This window comes from Vipera ursinii, assembly GCF_947247035.1.
Source record: "Vipera ursinii genome assembly, chromosome: 1".
In the NCBI taxonomy this organism is placed as follows: domain Eukaryota; kingdom Metazoa; phylum Chordata; class Lepidosauria; order Squamata; family Viperidae; genus Vipera; species Vipera ursinii.
This window is the reverse complement of record NC_139512.1, coordinates 42,450,845-42,469,818: the sequence shown is the minus strand read 5'-3', so window position 1 is coordinate 42,469,818 and position 18,974 is coordinate 42,450,845. Positions and strand designations below refer to the sequence as shown.

The 18,974-nt window shown below is 39.5% G+C and overlaps 1 protein-coding gene across 1 annotated transcript in view; it reads right to left on the bottom strand.

Moving 5' to 3' along the window:
• Positions 1-390: 390 nt before the first annotated feature.
• Positions 391-18,974, bottom strand: part of TTC7B (tetratricopeptide repeat domain 7B) — a 137,127-nt gene continuing 118,543 nt past the window's right edge. The window contains exon 22 of the transcript XR_014490910.1: positions 391-675. The gene's annotated coding sequence lies outside the window, so the exon portion shown is untranslated. The remainder of the gene's footprint in view (positions 676-18,974) is intronic.

The window sequence follows — 18,974 nt, the reverse complement described above, 5'->3', positions numbered from 1 at the left end:
AATTCTCCCCATGTATCCCTGTTTTGCCTGCAGAAATAGAGTAGTGGAAACTTGTTTGTTTGTGCTGAGTCAAATAAAGCTGACAATGGAGGATGCCCTTTCTGTGCTCCAGTGAATGAGGTTTGTGCCCTTGCAATAAACTGGGTGCCTTGGAGGGTTATTGAAATATACTTGACATGGTAAGCAAGCAACGGTTGAAAGGCATTTTTGAAACCTAGGTCAACTGCTATGAAAATATAAGGTGCCACAGAACACTCGGCAGAGTAATAGCACAGCCAAGCAAGTGTTGTTGATTTTGCTCTCTAAGAGTTTATGACGTTGTCTATAACCTATTTGAGAAATTCAACAGTCCCCAAGCAAAAGAACATTCAGAAATATTTCTTAGACAAGTGTGAAGGCAGCTAAAGCATTTTCCAGTTGTTTACCTCTTTAATTTATCTTCTGACAGCTATGGTCACATCCTGAACCAAACCAAAGAGCAACCCCCAGAAACGACTACATTTTCATTAAGATTTCTACCTGTTTAATATACTTTTATTTGGAATTTGTCGTCATGGTCTCTAAATTCTCCAATGCTTTTACAACATCCCGATTTCTACTTCTGATGCAGATGCTCAGGGAAATGTTTCTCCTTTAGTTTCAGCAGGACAGAATAGGATGGCTGCTTAGGCCAAACTGAAAAGGACAGAAGGAGATGTAGAGCTTAACAAATCTGATGGTCCGTACTTGCCAGTATATGTAAATTTAGTAATAAGCCGCACAATTTAAATATAATATAATAAAATAAAATAAAATAAAATATCATTGTAATAGATAGACTATGACCAAGTAATATTTGTGCCCTTTCACTTTCCTGTTGAAGTTAATTAGCAGCCTTCTTAGAGATTTTTTATTTACACATAAATTTGCATAGATTTTCAAATGGGAGATGCCTTTGAACTTCTTATGGTTTTCTATTATAGGGCTCAATAAAATAAGGCATATGATCACCCTGCAGCGGGCCCTGATATATTGTTATTCTAGTCCAGTTCTTTTTATCTTCACGGATTGCCACTTCACAAGGTATTTGGGGTTCTGTGCAATTGCTCCCTTTATTATTTCACTAAAACTTATTTCTTCCTAAATATTGATTGCATTTCTTCACATTTTGGAGTTTTCAGGTAAAAAAAACACCCCAAGGTACTATTGAAAGCATGCAATCTATCCATTTTACCAATGTGTCATATACTGTATGTCATACACATAAAAAGGGGACAGGGTTTGATGATGAATTGCAGCTGCCGTCCTGGCTGCATCAACTACTAATATTTCAAAATTCTAGGTTTTAGTTTCCTTTCCTTAATTGCTAGAAGGTATTCCTCTGAGCCTGTCACTATTACTTATTTATTGTACAACCAGAATGGCCTGGAAAACTCAAGGTTGCCCCTCTGAGCTCATGACACTAGCCATGTCTCATCCACAGGCCATAGTTTCCTGCTTTTTTTACACACAAAACACCAGCCAGCAGCAAAGAGAAACAGGGTAAGGCATCATTATGCCAGTATCTCTTTCTATCATTATAACAAGGATTGGATCAGCTAGGGATAGACAGGAGGAAAGGTTGTCTGAGAAGCAAGCGAATCTCTGGGGTAGATAAAGTATGTAGTAGTAGTAGTACTACTAGTAGTAGTAATCATCATCATCATCATCATCATCATCATCATCATCATCATCTCTCCAGTCTCTTCTTAAAAACTTCTAGTGTTGGAGCATTCACCACTTCTGGAAGCAGGTTGTTCCACTTGTTTAATTGTTCTGACTGTCAGGAAGTTTCTCCTTAGTTCTAGGTTGCTTCTCTCCTTGAATACTTTCCATCCGTTGCTTCTTGTCCTGCCTTCAGGTGCTTTGGAGAATAGCTTGACTCCCTCCTCTTTGTGGCAGCCCCTGAGATATTGGAACACTGCTATCATGTCACCCCTCGTCCTTCTCTTTATTAAACTAGACATACCCAATTCCAGCAGCCGTTCCTTATATGTTTTAGCTTCCAGTCCCCTAATCCTCTTTGTTGCTCTTCTCTGCACTCTTTCTAGAGTCTCAACATCTTTTTTACATCGTGGTGAACAAAACTGGATGCAGTATTCCAAGTGTGACCTTACCAAGGCATTGTAAAGTGGTATTAATACTTCTTATGATCTTGATTCTATCCCTCTGTTAATACAGCCTAGCACTGTGTTGGCTTTTTTGGCAGCTGCAGCACACTGCTGGCTCATATTTAAGTGATTGTCCACTAGGACTCCCAAGATACCTCTCACAGTTACTACTATTGAGCAAGGTACCCCCTATACTATACCTGTACATTTGGTTTTTCTTGCCTAAATGTAGAACCTTACTTTTTTCACCATTGAATTTCATTTTGTTAAATAGTGCCCAGTGTTCAAGTCTGTCCAGATCCTCCTGTATCTTAAGCCTATCTTCTGGAGTATTGGCTATTCCTGCCAGCTTGATGTCATCTGCAAATTTGATGAGTTCCCCATCTATCCCCTCATCCAAATCGTTGATGAAGATGTTGAAGAGCAGTGGGCCCAGAACAGTGCCCTGGGGCACCCAACTACACACTTTCCTCCATGTAGATGCAGTTCCATTGAGGACCACACGCTGAGTACAGCCGGTCAGTCTGCTACAAATCCATCTGGTAGTAATGCTGTCTAACCCACATTTTTCTATCTTATCAAGTAGTAGGTGGTGATCTACTTTATCAAATGCCTTACTGAAGTCCAAGTAAATTATATCCACAGCATTCCTCTGATCCACTAATTTTGTCACTTGGTCAAAGAATGCAATAAGATTTATCTGGCATGACCTGTTTTTGACAAACCCATGTTGGCTTTTAGTAATGACTTTGTTTGCCTCTAAGTGTTCGCTGATTCGTTGTTTGATTATCTTTTCCAGAAACTTCCCAAGTATTGAGGTCAGGCTATTAGGTCTGTAATTTCCTGGATCCATTTTTTTCCTTTTTTGAAGATGGAACTACATCAGCTCTTTTCCAGTCCTCTGCTAGTTCCCCAGTGCTCCAGGATCTTTGAAAAATATAGTTCAGTGGTTCTGAGATCACATCTGCCAGTTCCTTGAGAACCTTGGGGTGTAATCCATCTGGTCCTGGTGATTTGAACTCACCTAGGCTGGACAGGTGTTCACCATTTTCTTGCCTATCTTAACTTGTGTTGCTATTCTGTTTTTATGACACTATTTTTGATAGGTTGGTCTGTTTTTTCCCTTTGTGTAAAAAACAGATGCAAAAAATGAGTTAAATAGTTCTGCTTTCTCCCTATTGCTTGTCACCTTCTTGCCACTTTCACCCACTAATGGACCAATCATTTCCTTAACTTTTTTCTTGTTTTTTACATGTTGAAAGAAGCTTTTTTTTGTTATTTTTGACTTTGATAGCAAGCCTTAGTTCATTTTGAGCCTTAGCTTTCCTCACTTTGTCTTTGCAGGCTCGGGCTATTTGCTGATATTCTGACTTAGTTATGTGCCCTTCCTTCCACTTTCTATACTTGTCCTTTTTATCTTTCAATTTATCAGTGTTCTTTATGCAGCTATGTTGGTTTCTTTTGAGAGATGTTATTTTTCCTCTTTGTTGGTATTGTGCTAGACTGGGCTTTTATTATCTCACTTTTCAAAATTTCCCAAGCTTCTTGAGTTGTTTTCCCCTTGAGGATTCTCATCCATGGAATCCTTCCCAAGTCCTCTCTAAATTTATTGAAATTAGCTCTCTTAAAGTCCAAGACTCTAGTTTGACTGTGTTCTATTGCTTGTGCTTCCATAATGTTGAATTCCAATATTGCAGGATCACTTCCTCCCAAGGTTCCTGTGGCTTCAACACCTATCATTTCATTTCTGTTAGTGAGAATTAGATCCAAAATGGCTAAACCCCTAGTTCCCTTCTCTACTTTTTGGGTGACAAAGTTGTCTGCTAGGTTTGTCAGGAATCTGTTTGATCTTCCACTTGGTGTAGAGTTTGTCTCCCAGTTGATGTCAGGGTAGTTAAGTCCCCCATTACTATTGTGATGTGCTTCCTATATACCTTAGTTAGCTAACTAGCAAAAAGTTCATCTATTTCCTCTGTTTGGTTGGGTGGCCTATAGTGTACACCTATGGCAATGTCATTTTCCCCCCTTTTATATTTACCCAAATGCATTCAAGACAGTTTTCATCATTATTGTGCTCTATTTCTGTAGAGATGTAGTTATTTTTATATAGAGAGCAACTCCACCTCCTGTTTTATTTGGTCAGTTTCTTTTCAATAATTTAAATCCCTCTAGCTGTGTGTTCCATTTGTGGGTTTCATCCCACCATGTTTCTGTAATGGCAACAATCATCTGCCCTCATTAACCTGAATATCTAGTTCACCCTGTTTGCTGTTCTTACTCTATGCATTGGTGTATAGACATTTGAGTCCTTTATGACTGACCCTGTGTTTACTTTCTACATAACCTGTGTGGTGCCTGAGTTCTCCTATTGTCTTGCCACCTATTTGGTTAGTGCACTTTGTGTGTCACTCACTATTAGAAGCTTGATTTTGCTTGACAGCAAGGTTGATATTCTTGCCACACACGCATCTATGTTACATGCACTGAGAGCCCTATAATTTTTAGATTGCCGGGGACAGGGATGTTCTGTACTAATTAACTCACTGTCCCCGTTATTTAGTTTAAACATTCCTCCAGAAAATTTGTGAATTTATAGCCGAGTAACTCAGTCCCTTTCTTTGATGGATGCAAACCATCTCTTTTATACATTTTTTCATTGGACCAGCTACAAACATCATGACTAATATATCCAAAGCCTTCCCCTTTACACCACTCCTTTGGCCACATATTGAATTGTGCTATATGCTGGCCTTTTCCATTTTGCTCCTTATACACTGGTAAAACTTCAGAAAAAGTAAGTCTACAGTCTATTCTGCTAAGTTCCTGTCCCAAGCTCTGGAAATCATTCTGCACAGAGTACATCTTTTTGGGACAGATCGTTAGTGCCAAGATGTACAATAGCCTCCACCTCACAGTCCTTGCTGGCATTATTTTAGAAATACACTTCTTGTCCCTACTGGCAGTAGCACCTGGAAGACACCTGACCTCTTTCGAAACCTCTGTGTCCTTTCCTAAATTTACATCCCTTATAATTGAATCACCAACCAGAAGGTGGCTTCTCTTTTTGGATGCCTTTCTGTTCTTGCATGATTGATGTGTAACACCTGATTCACACTTCTCCCTGTCAAAAACAAGTTCTTCATCTCAGACCACAATCCCCTGCTTATTTGAGTTATCATCACAAATACCTTTACCTATCTCCTTAATGTCCCTATTAAGGTCAGCAAGGGCACTGTATCTGTTGTGCACGGACACAGAGAAAGCTTTGTGTTTATGGTTCACAGTTCTCACCCTGCCAGATCCCACGGTTGTCCACACTGCCCTTCTCCTGCAGGATCTTTGTGGTAGAGGGGGCTGATAGTGTGGAGGCTCAATAGAGTAGAAGGGCTGAACTGGACACCTAATTTCTGCTTCAAGAGCACAGATTACAGACCCTAGATAAATAATCTGTCCTTGTAGAGTAGTGATTTGTTTACAGATAGGACAGTTTCCAAGTTTGAAAAGGGTACTGCGAAAGACAGCTGCAAAACAAGTGTTGCACTGAACTAAGCCAGACATTCTTAGATACAAGGAATCTCAGACACACTTGCCCTGAATGCACCATTGCTGTTTTTGATTTTTAATTATATAATTCATGCACCATTAGGCCCGCCGCCTGCTACTTTTCTGCTCCAACCCCCACAAACTTACAGATTGTAGCACTTCCCAACAAGCTCTGGGCAGTTTAAATGCAGTTTAAAAGCAATGGAGATCCAAACAGATCCAATCAGGATCTCTGCTACTTTTCTGCTCCACCCCCCACAAACTTACAGATTGTAATACTTCCCAACAAGCTCTGGGCAGTTTAAATGCAGTTTAAATGCACAAGTATGCAAGAGAATGTAATTCACAGTTAATTCAGTCAAAGAATAAGAATAAGTAATAGTAATAGTAGTAGTTAAACATTTAACTTAAACTCCTGTCTCTAGATTAACTCTGGATACTTCCCAGCATACAATCTGATGAGAATCAAACCAACAGAGGGCAATTAGGGATGACACAAAGGAAAAGCTGAGGTACAGGTATGCCCCAGAGATTCTTATGTCATGGCTACTTCTCGGTGCACTAGCGGTTGTTCTGTTGCATCAATCTGCTTAGTGGGATGCATGGTTGTCCTATGCCTGGCCCCTTGGATAAGAGCTGAAGGGAAGAGGGAATGGCCTGCCCCAGAATATGAATGTGAGCCAGGTGGATGGAAATGTAATACTTGGGACTGATAGAAGTAGCTCCATATAGTATACTAATTTCCATATTCTTTCAGAGGAATTAGAATGTGTTGGGGGATGTTGGAAATACAGTTGTGTTGAATGTGGTGTGAGTAGTGATTTGTGAAAATATTGATTCCATATACAGGTTGGTGTGAGGGATGACTGCTATAGTAAAAATATCAGAAAACTATCATTACTCTAAACAATAAAAAGAGTATATAAATAAATAAAATAATAATAAAAAACCCAGTGAGGCACAATCTTGATGTGGTTGTGGGACTTGCATGCTCCACGGAGGATGAGAACTATGTCAGAGGTTCAACCATTCTGAACATGTCTTATCAGAGGACTTGCCAATGCCTCCTTGAGATATTAATTAACTACAATCCAGACTCCCAATATTCCCTTTTTAGCAGTGGTTACTGAGGTGGGGTGAAGGACCACAGAGTGTCCTTTATGAAAAAAGATAACTCTCTGCAACTTTTTACAATGTATTCTAGACTGATTTTGGGATTGGGGAATTTGGTGCACTGTTTTGAAGTGAGACTGCTTGTTTCTTGGTAGCTGGTTCCAGTCATGATGGCAGGAATAGAGAGGCTATCTCTGTGGCTGTTTCCTTATTGGGTGTTGAAAAAATTATGTCTCTTCTCCTTACTGTTAATATCTATACCAGGGGTAGGCAACCTTGGCTCTTTTATGACTCGTAGACTTCAACTCCCAGAATTCCTGAGCCAGCCATGTTGGCTCAGGAATTCTGGGAGTTGAAGTCCACAAGTCATAAAAGAGCCAAGGTTGCCTACCTCGATCTATATTAAATGTATTAAATGAAAGTACTTAAATCTGCTCTCCTTCCAGATTTTAAAGGCAGCTGTACTACTACTGTATTGATCTAGAAATGTTACACCTAATGCAAAAATATATTCAGATATGCTGTTAAACATGTTCCATGTTGTTTAACAGGCAGAAAGGCATTTTGAGTAATGCTCCAATGCGAAGTGGCTAAAATTTTGGCTAGATTATTGCCCCTGCCATAATAAATATGTGAGGCACAACAGAATGAATATTCAGACTTCAGAAAAGGAAAACCTGGATAGGTAATAGCATTAGTTATTAAATGCAACAACAATGAGGATGTCATAAAACAGTATTCTAAAAAGTGAGGATGGTAAAATGATTTTCCATGTACAGAATGAGTATTGTAAAGGTCAAGAGAGCGCGCAATAAAATAGGTTTTCACTTACACACCCTCTCCTACCTTCCCCCACCTTTTCGTTTCTCAAGACTATCAGGTGGCTGCTGTTTTAAACAAGTTGCAGAGTCTTTGGTCTGATCAAACCAAGCAATTTTTACTCAAGCCAAAACTCTCGTCTCTACGTTCCATTGGCTTTCAAGTACAATTACATCACTTGACTCTCAACAATGAGCAAACTCCTCCAAGACATTCATGTTCAAAAAACAAAACAGCTTCAGAACATAGTGCCTCACTTCCACAAACACTATACATATTTCTTTTCCATGATTAATTGATAACTGGCAAACTTCTGTGTTAGACAACTGGGATACAAGTAGTAACCAGCTGTTTAGAAGAATAACATTCTTCCTGACAGGAAGAAGAAAAGGGAGCATTTGGCTGAAAGCCTTCGTACTGTTTCTTAAGTGTTACCAAGGACAGCTTGGCTTGCAAACCCGTGGGAAAATAAAAGTTTTCAAAGGAGTGTTGCGAAGGTCTCTCTGGGGCAATTAAGCCAGAAGCTTGAGATGCAGAATATTTATTTGGGCAAACACCACAGTGGATAAATAAGATAGGGCCTGTGCAAAAAGAAGGTAAACATGTTGGCCTTTCTGAAGACAGGCCACAATGAAGTGCAATATTTTGTCTTATGGATGATTGACAATCTAGAAAAAAAGGTGGGCAACTTATGAACTCAAAATGTCGGTGGCTGCACTTGAGCTCTGAAACCCTTCCAGTTCTTTAAGAGGAGAGGGTCAGGTAATCTAGCTCTTTGGGAGTTGTTGGTGTAAAACAACTGAACATGTGAAGAAACATAAGTTTCATAAACTTTAAATGAAAATATCTATTGTTCTTTCATCCCTTCAAGGTCATAAGGTGGCTTATATTAAAAACAAGCCAGTCAAATGCCATCTTACTGGAACTGCTTCTACCTTCCTTCTGAATGAATGAACCTTTATTATCAAAGTACAACATGTGTACAGTGAGATTGGCTGAGCCTCCCTTCGTGCCCCCCCGCACAACTCACAGTGACAACAAATCCACCATCTTGTTACGCCATGTGAGCTAATTGCACAATACACCAGCCTCACAAGTCAATCTTACATAGAATTATTTCCCGTTCAGGAGCCTGACAGCCCATCGATAGCTGTTCTTCAGCGTACCAACCAGGGTGTGAGTCGTCCCTGAGAATTTTCCTCACTCTTCCATGGCAGTGAGCCCTGGCGATGTCATCCAGTGGTGTCAAGGGACAGCCCACGATGTTTTGTGCTGTGCTCATCACCCTCTGTAATATCTTCCTATCCGCGGCTGTCAAGCCAGCATACCAAACCACAATACAGTGCAAGAGGATGCTCTCTATAGTAGATCGGTAGAAGAAGGTCATTAGTCATTGTTCTTCCCTATTCTACCCTGTTCTTACCTACCTCACACATGGCAATCAGCCATATCCTGAACTTTAGAATGTGAAGAACATTAGATAATGGAATTAATGGTGAATCAAGACGGGGTGAATAACTACTGTGGCTGCCACCATCCTATTTGCTGTCACAATGGAGTGAAGGTGGTCTTAATCAATAACACCCTTGTTCATTGTGAAAGATGAACTCATTCCAAGTGCACTGTGTGGGGCAGTGTCATTCTATCACTGCCTTGATTAATATACTGCTATACACTTCAAAATCAATTTTCATGAAGCTGATGTAGCTATTGTTCTAAATCCACGTCTTTGAGTGCTTGAAAATATTTGAATCAATGTACCCAAGTCAGAGAGGAAGTGACTGAGGACAACTGTGATTCTGATAAGCTGCCTGAGAATAAAATCCCTACACTCCAGCATTTCAAAGTGGGGAAGATGTGGAGCTCTTGGTATTGCCACTGCTTCTTCATTCATTCTTAGTCAAATATTTGGATTACCTAAGTCATTCATTCATATATGTCTGGCTTCATATTGAGTGGGCTTGGCCATCTGCTATATACTGTTCTTTTCTTTAAACAGCTACTGCTAAAATACTGTATTAAAGAAAGAGCTTGCTCTTAGCTTTTTATGCTTAACCATAACAGGTAAATTGTGCTGTTCAAAATCATCTCTTATTTGAGCCATATCTTTCTAACATAGTTCTTATCTAAGGAGCATTAACATTGACAAAGTTGTTCCATTGCTTTGTGTAATAAAAGGCCACACAAAGCTGAATGTTCTCATATTTCAGATACAGGGGATGGTGCAGAAATGACATAGATAAGGTTAAGAATGTCTGACTTACAGACAACTTGTACATATCTATCTATCTATCTATCTATCTATCTATCTATCTATCTATCTATCTATCTATCTATCTATCTATCTATCTATCTATCTATCTATCATGAGACTTGTATGCCGCCCTATCTCCCGAAGGACTCAGGGTGGCTAACAACAATAAAATACAAATGAATACAAATATTAAAAAAATTAAATTGTGTCAAACTCCCACTAAAACCAATAAAAACATTTAAAATCATAATTAAAAACCCCATTATCATCAGTCCAGGTCGGCCTTTTGGAAAAGATATGTCTTAAGGTCACGGCGAAAGGACCGAAGGTCTGGGGCCATTTGGAGCTCCCAGGGGAGTTGATTCCACCAAGCAGGTGCCCCAACAGAGAAGGCCCTCCCCCTGGGCGTCGCCAGCCGACATTGTCTGGCCAACGGCACCCTGAGGAGGCCCTCTCTGTGTGAGCACACAGGGCGATGGGAAAACGTTCCTGGCAGCAAACGGTCCTGCAAATATCCCGGGCCTAAGCCATGTAGGTCTTTATAGGTAAGAACCAGCACCTTGAATCTCACCCAGAGGGCAACCGGTAGCCAATGCAGCTCACGCATTGACTGCTTATTACTAAAAATGGTGGATGACAATTCTCCTTCCTCAAGCCAATGAACTGTTAAAGCCACATAATATTTTCATGAACCACTGAAGTCACATTGCTGTTTCTTAAGTGTTTTATATTTATTTATTTATTTGTTTGTTTGTTTGTTTTTATATACCGCCCTTCTCCCGAGGGACTCGGGGCGGTGTACAGAGCAAGGTAAATATACAGTTAACAATAGTAAAAAACAAATGAAACCCCAAGATCTATCAGGCCAGGCCGGCCTGCTGGAACAGGTAGGTTTTTAAGTCACGCCGGAAGGTGCGAAGGTCAGGGGCCATCCGGATTTCGGTAGGCAAGCAGTTCCAGAGGGTTGGCGCACCCACTGAGAATGCTCTCCCCCTGAGGGCCACCAGCCGGCATTCCCTGACCGGTGGCACCCTGAGGAGGCCCTCTCTGTGGGAACGCACAGGACGAAGGGATGTTGACGCTGGCAGTAGGTGCTCCTGTAGGTAATCCAGACCCATGCCATGTAGGGCTTTGTATGTCATCACTAGCACCTTGAATTTCACTCGGAAGGCAACTGGAAGCCAATGCAGCGTTTTATATGCATAGAAAGGTAAAATAAATACTATATACTAAGACAAACATTTGGCTAACTGACACTAAATAAACTTTCCCGCCTTATATACAAATTCGACTTAAATAAATTAGGACTGAATCTTATTCTAGTTTGATTTCATTTAAGTTTGTAATAACCTGATCTGGATGGAAGTTACCAGCTCAAATAAAAGCTAAATCCAATTAATAATACTTAAATCTAATTACAAGCATCCTAAATGTGTGTCCTGTAATTGGTGTGATGTAGCAACAGTATATATAGATTATGGACCTTAGCATACATAAAATTGTGTGATTGTGCTTAGGATGAAACTGTGCTTTGGTTGTGCACTGGACAAAATATGCTAAATTGATTGGCACTGTCTTAAATGCTGCAGGTAGCATGGGTATAACAAAACAGGTAAGCTAATTTAAACGTTATATTATTAAAAAGTGTTAAATGGAAGCCTCAAATGACCCAATCTGTGATGAGAAGCATCATCTATGGACCCATCTGGCCATGAACATGGCATATGGAAGCTCGCAATTTAGAGGGTAAGAACAGTAAAGAGTGAAAGGGATGAACTGATTATAGTAATGAATGACATGGTGGCTCAGTGGGTTAGGACGCTGAGCTTGTCGATCAGATGGTCGGCAGTTTGGCGGGTTGAATCCCGAATGCCGCATAACAGAGTGAGCGCCTGTTATTCGTCCCAGCTTCTGCCAACCTAGCAGTTCGAAAGCATGTAAAAATGCAAGTAGAAAAATAGGGGCTACTACGGTGGGAAGGTAACAGCGTTCCGTGCTCCTTTGGCGTCTAGTCATGCTGGCCACATGACCACGGAGACGTCCTCAGACAAGCGCTGGCTCTTCGGCTTTGAAACGGAGATGAGCACCGGCCCCTAGAGTTGGAAATGACTAGCACGCATGTGTGGGGGAACCTTTAACTTTACCTTTACTGAATGAAAAAAAAATAGATACATAATGTATCTGAGAACCTAAAATAAAGGGCAAACATGTAAAGATATGAAAAAAGCAGTCTAATCTTGTGGAGATGATGAATACATAAAGGAAACATAAGATGCAGGTTTAATTATAAGAAAATGGTCTGCCATATCTGAAAGTAAGAATTAGCATTATTGGAATACTGTGGGTTCTGTATGAAGAGAAAGGTTGGTGAAAATTACATGTTATACTCCAGATAATAAAAGAACAGGAATGACTATTTTTAAAAAAAAATGCAACATACTGAAAAATATTGATTAAAATTATTCCATCTGGTAACAAGAATGGATGACTGGGGACAATATGAAAGAGCACCTAAAATTGATTGAGTCATTCATAGATCTAAGAATGAATTAAAAGTAGCAAACTATTGAGTGAGACAAGACAAATGGAAAGAAGTTACAACTTACTTATTGAGGTGATTTGGTCACACAGAGAGAATGATTGAGGATCAAACTGCAAAATGATAGTTACATGGAGAAAGAGTAGATGGACTGAAAGTGAAGACCAAGAGAGAAGTGGTTGGATGAAGACAATCTATTGAAAAATATCCCTCACTGCCCATGTGATTTTCAAAAACAGAGTCATGTAGAACACTTTGCAGTAGTCAAGCTGAAAAGTGATATGTTATAGGTGACTGGTGAGCAGTACAATCCAGGAAAGAATGCAATTAGTGCAGTATATAAAGACTCTTGTAGAAATTGTGATTCAGGAATACTCTCAAATTATGCATCACTTCTGACTGGGGAATTACAATTACAGGAATAAAGATGAGTATTCCCCAGACTTGGGTAATCTCAGCAGGCACAGGCACAGCAACAGTTACTTGGTCTTGATAGGATTGAGCCAGAGTTCATTTTTTTCTAATCCAGGCCTACACAACCTCCAGGCACTGGGCAGAACCATGACAGCTTCACTTAGGTAATTGGGTAACATCAGTATATTGATGATACTGGACCCCAAACCTGTAGATGACCTCACCCAGTGGTTTCATGAAAATTTTGAACAAGAAAGAAGAAAGTGTTAGGGGACTAGAGGTTAAAGCATATAAGGAATGGTTGCTGGAATTGGGTATGTCTAGTTTAATGAAGAGAAGGACAAGGGGGGGACATGATAGCAGTGTTCCAATATCTCAGGGGTTGCCACAAGGAAGAGGGAGTCAAGCTATTCTCCAAATCACCTGTAGGTAGGACAAGAAGCAATGGATAGAAACTAACCAAAGAGAGAAGCAACCTAGAACTAAGAAGAAATTTCCTGACAGTTACAACAATTAACCAGTGGAACAACCTGCCTCCAGAAGTTGTGAATGCTCCAACACTGGAAGTTTTTAAGAAGAGACTGGACAGCCATTTGTCTGAAATGGTATCGGGTTTCCTGCCTGAGCAGGGGGTTGGTCTAGATGACCTCCAAGATCTCTTCCAACTTCTTCTTCATATCATCATCATAATCATCATCATCAATTATACCATCACCATTCACTGGAACTAGCCACAAAGAAAAATACAATGTGGTGCCCCCAATTCTCAACCCCCAGAACCAATCTAGGATATTGTATTTGACAATACTGAGCATTGTTAAGAGATCAAGAAGCACAAGAATGGATGCATCACCTGTCTCCACGATCAATCTTGGCCTGAATGCTGGCTGGAATGGGTCTAGATCAGGGGTCTTCAAACTCGCCCCTTTTATGACTTGTGGACGTCAACTCCCAGAATTCCTCAGTCAGCATGCCTGGCTGAGGAATTCTGGGAGTTGAAGTCCACAAGTCATAAAAGGGGCAAGTTTGAAGACGCCTGGTCTAGATCAGTGTTTCTCAATCTTAGCAATGTTAAGATGTGCGGACTTCAACTCCCAGAATTCCGCAGCTAGCATGGTTCTTAGTTTTACACCTTACCAGAGAGAAATCCATTAGTTCGGGACTCAGTATCATTAGTCCTTAGTTAGTGACTACTCATTCAGCAATTGGTGCAACATCACAATACCTAGAAAATACCTCTGCACAGCTTTCTTTTAAATTTCCCTTTACCACAAATGATTGCCTTAGAATTTTTAGCATGGACACTCTAATACAGAGTCATAGAAGGAGGGAGGGAAAATATACCTCTATGAAAGGAAGTTAGATTATTTCTCCACTGTTAAGCTTGATTTCTAATAGGCCCTGCTAATAGCTATCCCAGAGGAAATAGCATGGCCTATCTGAGAAGTACTATTCTGCTGAGTTCTATGGAATACTACAGATAACAGAAAAATAGAGTTGGAAGGGACCTAGGAGGTCTTCTAGTCCAACCCCCAGCTCAGGCAGAAAACCTTACACCATTTCAGATAAGTGGTTGTCCAATCTCTTCTTAAAGTCTTCCAGTGTTGAAGCATCCACAACTTCTGGAGGCAAGTCGTTCCACTGATTAATTGTTATAACCATCAGGAAATTTCTCCTTAGTTCCAGGTTGCTTCTCTCCTTGATTAGTTTCCATCGTTTCTCGTCTTGCCTTCTGGTGCTTCGGAGAATAAGTTGACCGGCTCTTCTTTGTGGCAGTCTCTCAAATATTGGAATACTGCTATCATGTCACCCCTATTCCTTCTTTTCATTAGACTAGATATACTCAATTCTTACAACCATTCTTATTAAGTTTTAGCTTTCATAGGAGAACACAATGAAGCCTGCACTACTGCTGCCAGCTTCCACCTTACTGGCTCACTGTCCTCTTCTTTCTCCACCTGCTCAGTTGAGGACAACCAAGTCCCTGCTTTAACACCAGCATAACCTTTGCACATGTATTCCACAATTTAGGAAGGCACCAAACAATTGCCAAAGAAATGCCTGATAAAGGAGCTTTCAATTTAGCCTGTGGCTTCTTCAGTCAGAAACTCAGTTACAATAGACTGGAGATTAAATATTATTTTATGCAAATTATTTGAGCTTCAAATATGAGGATTATATTGCCCCATTACCTGCCACAATGAAGTGTATTTATGCACAGATGCTATTTTAAAGGAGCAGAATAAGTTTAAGGACGCTGGTTGATCAAAAAATTTACATTCTGCAAAAAAATAATATGGTTCTCAGTCTCTGCTCATCTCCAGTCTATTTCCTTCACCTATTTTGATGTACGTATTTCAATGACAAAATGCTGCAGAAAGTTCATAATGACATCATTCGAAGAGAGGGGCTAAAGTTCCAGTGAATTTCTGCTTTCATTGGTGGCTTACAAATGCCCATTTTCATTCTCTTTTTTCTTACTGCTTTACTTATTTTCTCTAATTCCTGAGGTTTCTTTAGGAAATCTCCATTTAGCCCTGATGGATCTCAGCAGGCAGTTCTTCTTTCTCCCTAGACTCATGAATATAGATTGTTCGGTCTTTCTCAAAGCCCAGGAGACTCTTAATGGATGATGACACCTTTATCCATAATGAAGCAATGACATGAAGCAGACAAACAGGGAAAGAAACAATGACACTTATGCCCAATGGATTTTCATACCAATTCAAGGCTTAGAAATATTTGGCCTATGGGTGAAAGTAGCTTGGATTTATTAAACTTGTAGCCTGCTGATTCTTTTGCTTGACTTTTGAGATTTTCACTGTGAGAGTGTGAGGAAACATCTTTCTATTTGGCAAGGCAGCAAGAGCCACTCTTACCTCTTTCTCCAGTGGGGTAATATTAGGAAAGGAACAACAAAAAATAACACTATCACCATCAAGCTTTACTCAGAAGTTGTTAATAAAAGTGCATCATGCTTCAAAATATTTCCTGTGCTATTAAGTGATTGAGTTTTAAAATTTATTCTTTTTAAGGGTTGTTTTTAATAAACCTTTCGTTTAAAGTACTTTTGCAATCTGCTCAGAGAACTTTACATTTTGGGGAGATTAGAAGAATAAACAAATTGAAAGGCTGTGAAAAAAACATATCAACAGTACAATACCGGTTAAAATATATTTTTTTTAAAATTGCTTGACGGAAAAGGAATTGTAAAAGCCATTGTTAGTAAGAGTCTAACAAAGATATTTAGTCTACTCAAAATAACTTTGACAGATTTATGAGAAAGTTCTGCTTTAGGGCTTCTTCTACCAGCAATAAATCTTGAAAGTAATGACTAGCAGCAAATCATTCTAACACTGCCTTGATAGTCAGAAGTGTCAAATGATTACTATCCATATGGTGCACACTGTCAGGGTTCTTTCAGAATTAAAACTGTTTAGATGGGTCTATAAAATATGAAGTATGGAATGAAGATATATTTGTATATCTTAATAGGCAGTGATTAGTTGTTAATATTGAATATATTTGCAGTGGATAAAGAGGGAAGTTTTTTCTTCTTTTTTTGTTTTTTAAAACACCCCTATACAGTATACTATTAAAACTCTTTTTCCAATATCTTTTAACAGGGCAAAAACGGTAAACCATAAGGCAACAGTTGTCCAGCCAAGTATCCTAAATGGACTAACTTACTGAATCTGTCTAAAATCTGGGACTCATGACACCCATGGAATTGAAATTTGGCAAATTTTATAAAACGCTTTATAACATAAAAATGATCACAAAACAGTTCATGACATAATAGAAGAAGTCATGGCATGATTGAGATTTGGTCATGTGATTGCCATTTGCCACTTTCACAGCTGGCTTCTGAAAAGCAGTCAGTGAAGAATTCAGCAATGCAATTGCAGTCATACAATGCTTAATAAACCACACTGACTCACTTAACAACCAAATGGGAAGTGACATTGTGTGCCATGATCATGTGATTTTTGCTTAGCAATCATGTTCTTAGCAACAGCAACTATGCCGGTTGCTAAGTGAGGACTACCTATATGTTAATCGGGGTTGCTGCCCTCCCTTTCAAGCAGAATGGCCATTATTTTGCTTGAAAGAGCACTACATCATCTTCAAAAGCTTTTGCAAAGTACCGTGTAACGTGGAAGTAGCAATATGGTGCCTTTTAGTGGCATATTGTTCATCTCCTTCCCAAAGTGGTCTCTACAGATCTGCACATTTTCAAAAATGATTTTAAGAATGTAATTAATGATCACTGAAATCTTGTTCTTGTTGATTTCAAGTGGAAAACAGGAAAATACTGGATGTGTCTCAATGAGAACACCTGTGATTCAACACAACTTGGATTCTGTTCAAGTGTTGGCATCCTGTTTGTGGGAGACACCTGCAGTATTCTTGGGAACTGTTGCTACAAGGGCAGATTGACAATGCTATGCCTGGGTTGTGCAGCTTTTTTTACACTACATTAGTCGGACTAATGAGAGAATTGGCATTAATCAAAGAAAAGAACTAAATGTGTATTTGCGTAGGGAAGTAGAAAGAAAGCATAATCAAGAACTGGGTGGTCATTTATTTAGAGTACTCTGACAGATTGAACCAGTATGTTTGTACCAAGGAAAGGCTAATTTAATGATGGACTTGGCCTTTTACCTAAATCAAATATCTAACCTGCATTTTAGGATAAGAACATATAGAAAGAAATTGTATTAAATCAGAGGTGAAAGATTACAATCTTTCAAATGGCTTTTTTTGTTGCAATTCTCTGTCTGAAAGTATTTGTCGTGGTTCTGATGAATGAGACAATGGCCTTTTTAACAAAAAAAAATAACAATGCATAGGATTGTGCTAGGCAATACTAAAATATGTCTACATGCTTGTATTGCTAATAATGGCATAGCAGCTGGCTCAATGAATCCATTCAAATCTGTCAATGCTTTACTATAGGAGTTTGCCTAAAATTTTGAAAGCTGTGGTTCACACACACCTCTTTTTTGAAGAGGTCGTGCCTGGATCTGAAGGTCTTATATCACTATTAGCTTGCATCCAACCTTTCTTTTTGGGGGAACATTTTTGATCTTTCAGTGGTCAACCACCTACGCAACATTCTAGAAGTAGATTATCTTGATCCTTTTTGATCAGCGAATCAGGCCCATGTATGAGATGAGATGGTTTTAGTCATCTTAATGGATTACTTGTGTCAGGACCTGGAGAGGGTATGCATTCTACTGACTTTTTGGATCTCTTGACAGCTTTTGGTAAGATTGGCCATGTATCATACTGGGCTACTTGCAGAGGTTAGGAATTGGGAATGCTAGTTTACAATAGAGTTCTGCTCTTCTTAAAGGGGGAAAAATTCAGTCTATTTAAAGGGGGAAGTCTGGACCAATGACTTATGACCATACTGTAGGTTGCCATTAGGCTCTATCCTCCCCACCCCATCCCGTTTCTACAGTTTGAGGTGCAGTATCATTAATATGCTGATGATATCCAGATGTATATCACCACTGTGATATACAGGGGCTGTGTGTTGAAGTCTTATCCTGGTGCCTGCAGGCTGTAAAGTCTCAATGTGAGAGAACACGCTGAAGTTGACTCAAGCAATATGGAGTTGCTATTTATTCATGGTTGTCGATCAATGGAGTGTTAGTCTGCACAGCCTGCATGTAAAGCAGCAGGTTCGTGCTTAGGGAGACCTTCTGCATTCATGGCTCCTGTTCTAGAAGCAGGAGGAAGCTGAAGTTAGAAGGTCCTTTGCCCAGCTTTGGCTGATATGCCAATGGCAGCCTTAACTGATAAAGGAAGATCTGGATTCTAGCAGGATGTAAATGAAAACAAACAAATATATACATTTCAGGCAGCGAGATAACTCCAACTAATATTGCTGATACAAAATATCTCCCCAAAATGTGAGAAATGTACACTATGTATACGTACACATTATATAGTAATAATAAATATACTTAGTAAATTGATAAACACTTAATAGTAAGAATATAAAATCAGAATGCTGTATATATTATAGTTATGCGCGTATAAAAATGATTCAAAGATGTGGCTTTGGCATACATTAATATTATTCATTAAAATATGAATCTTTTTTCAGGATTCCATGACTGAACCAAATACAGCTGCTTTAGGAGTTGTATCA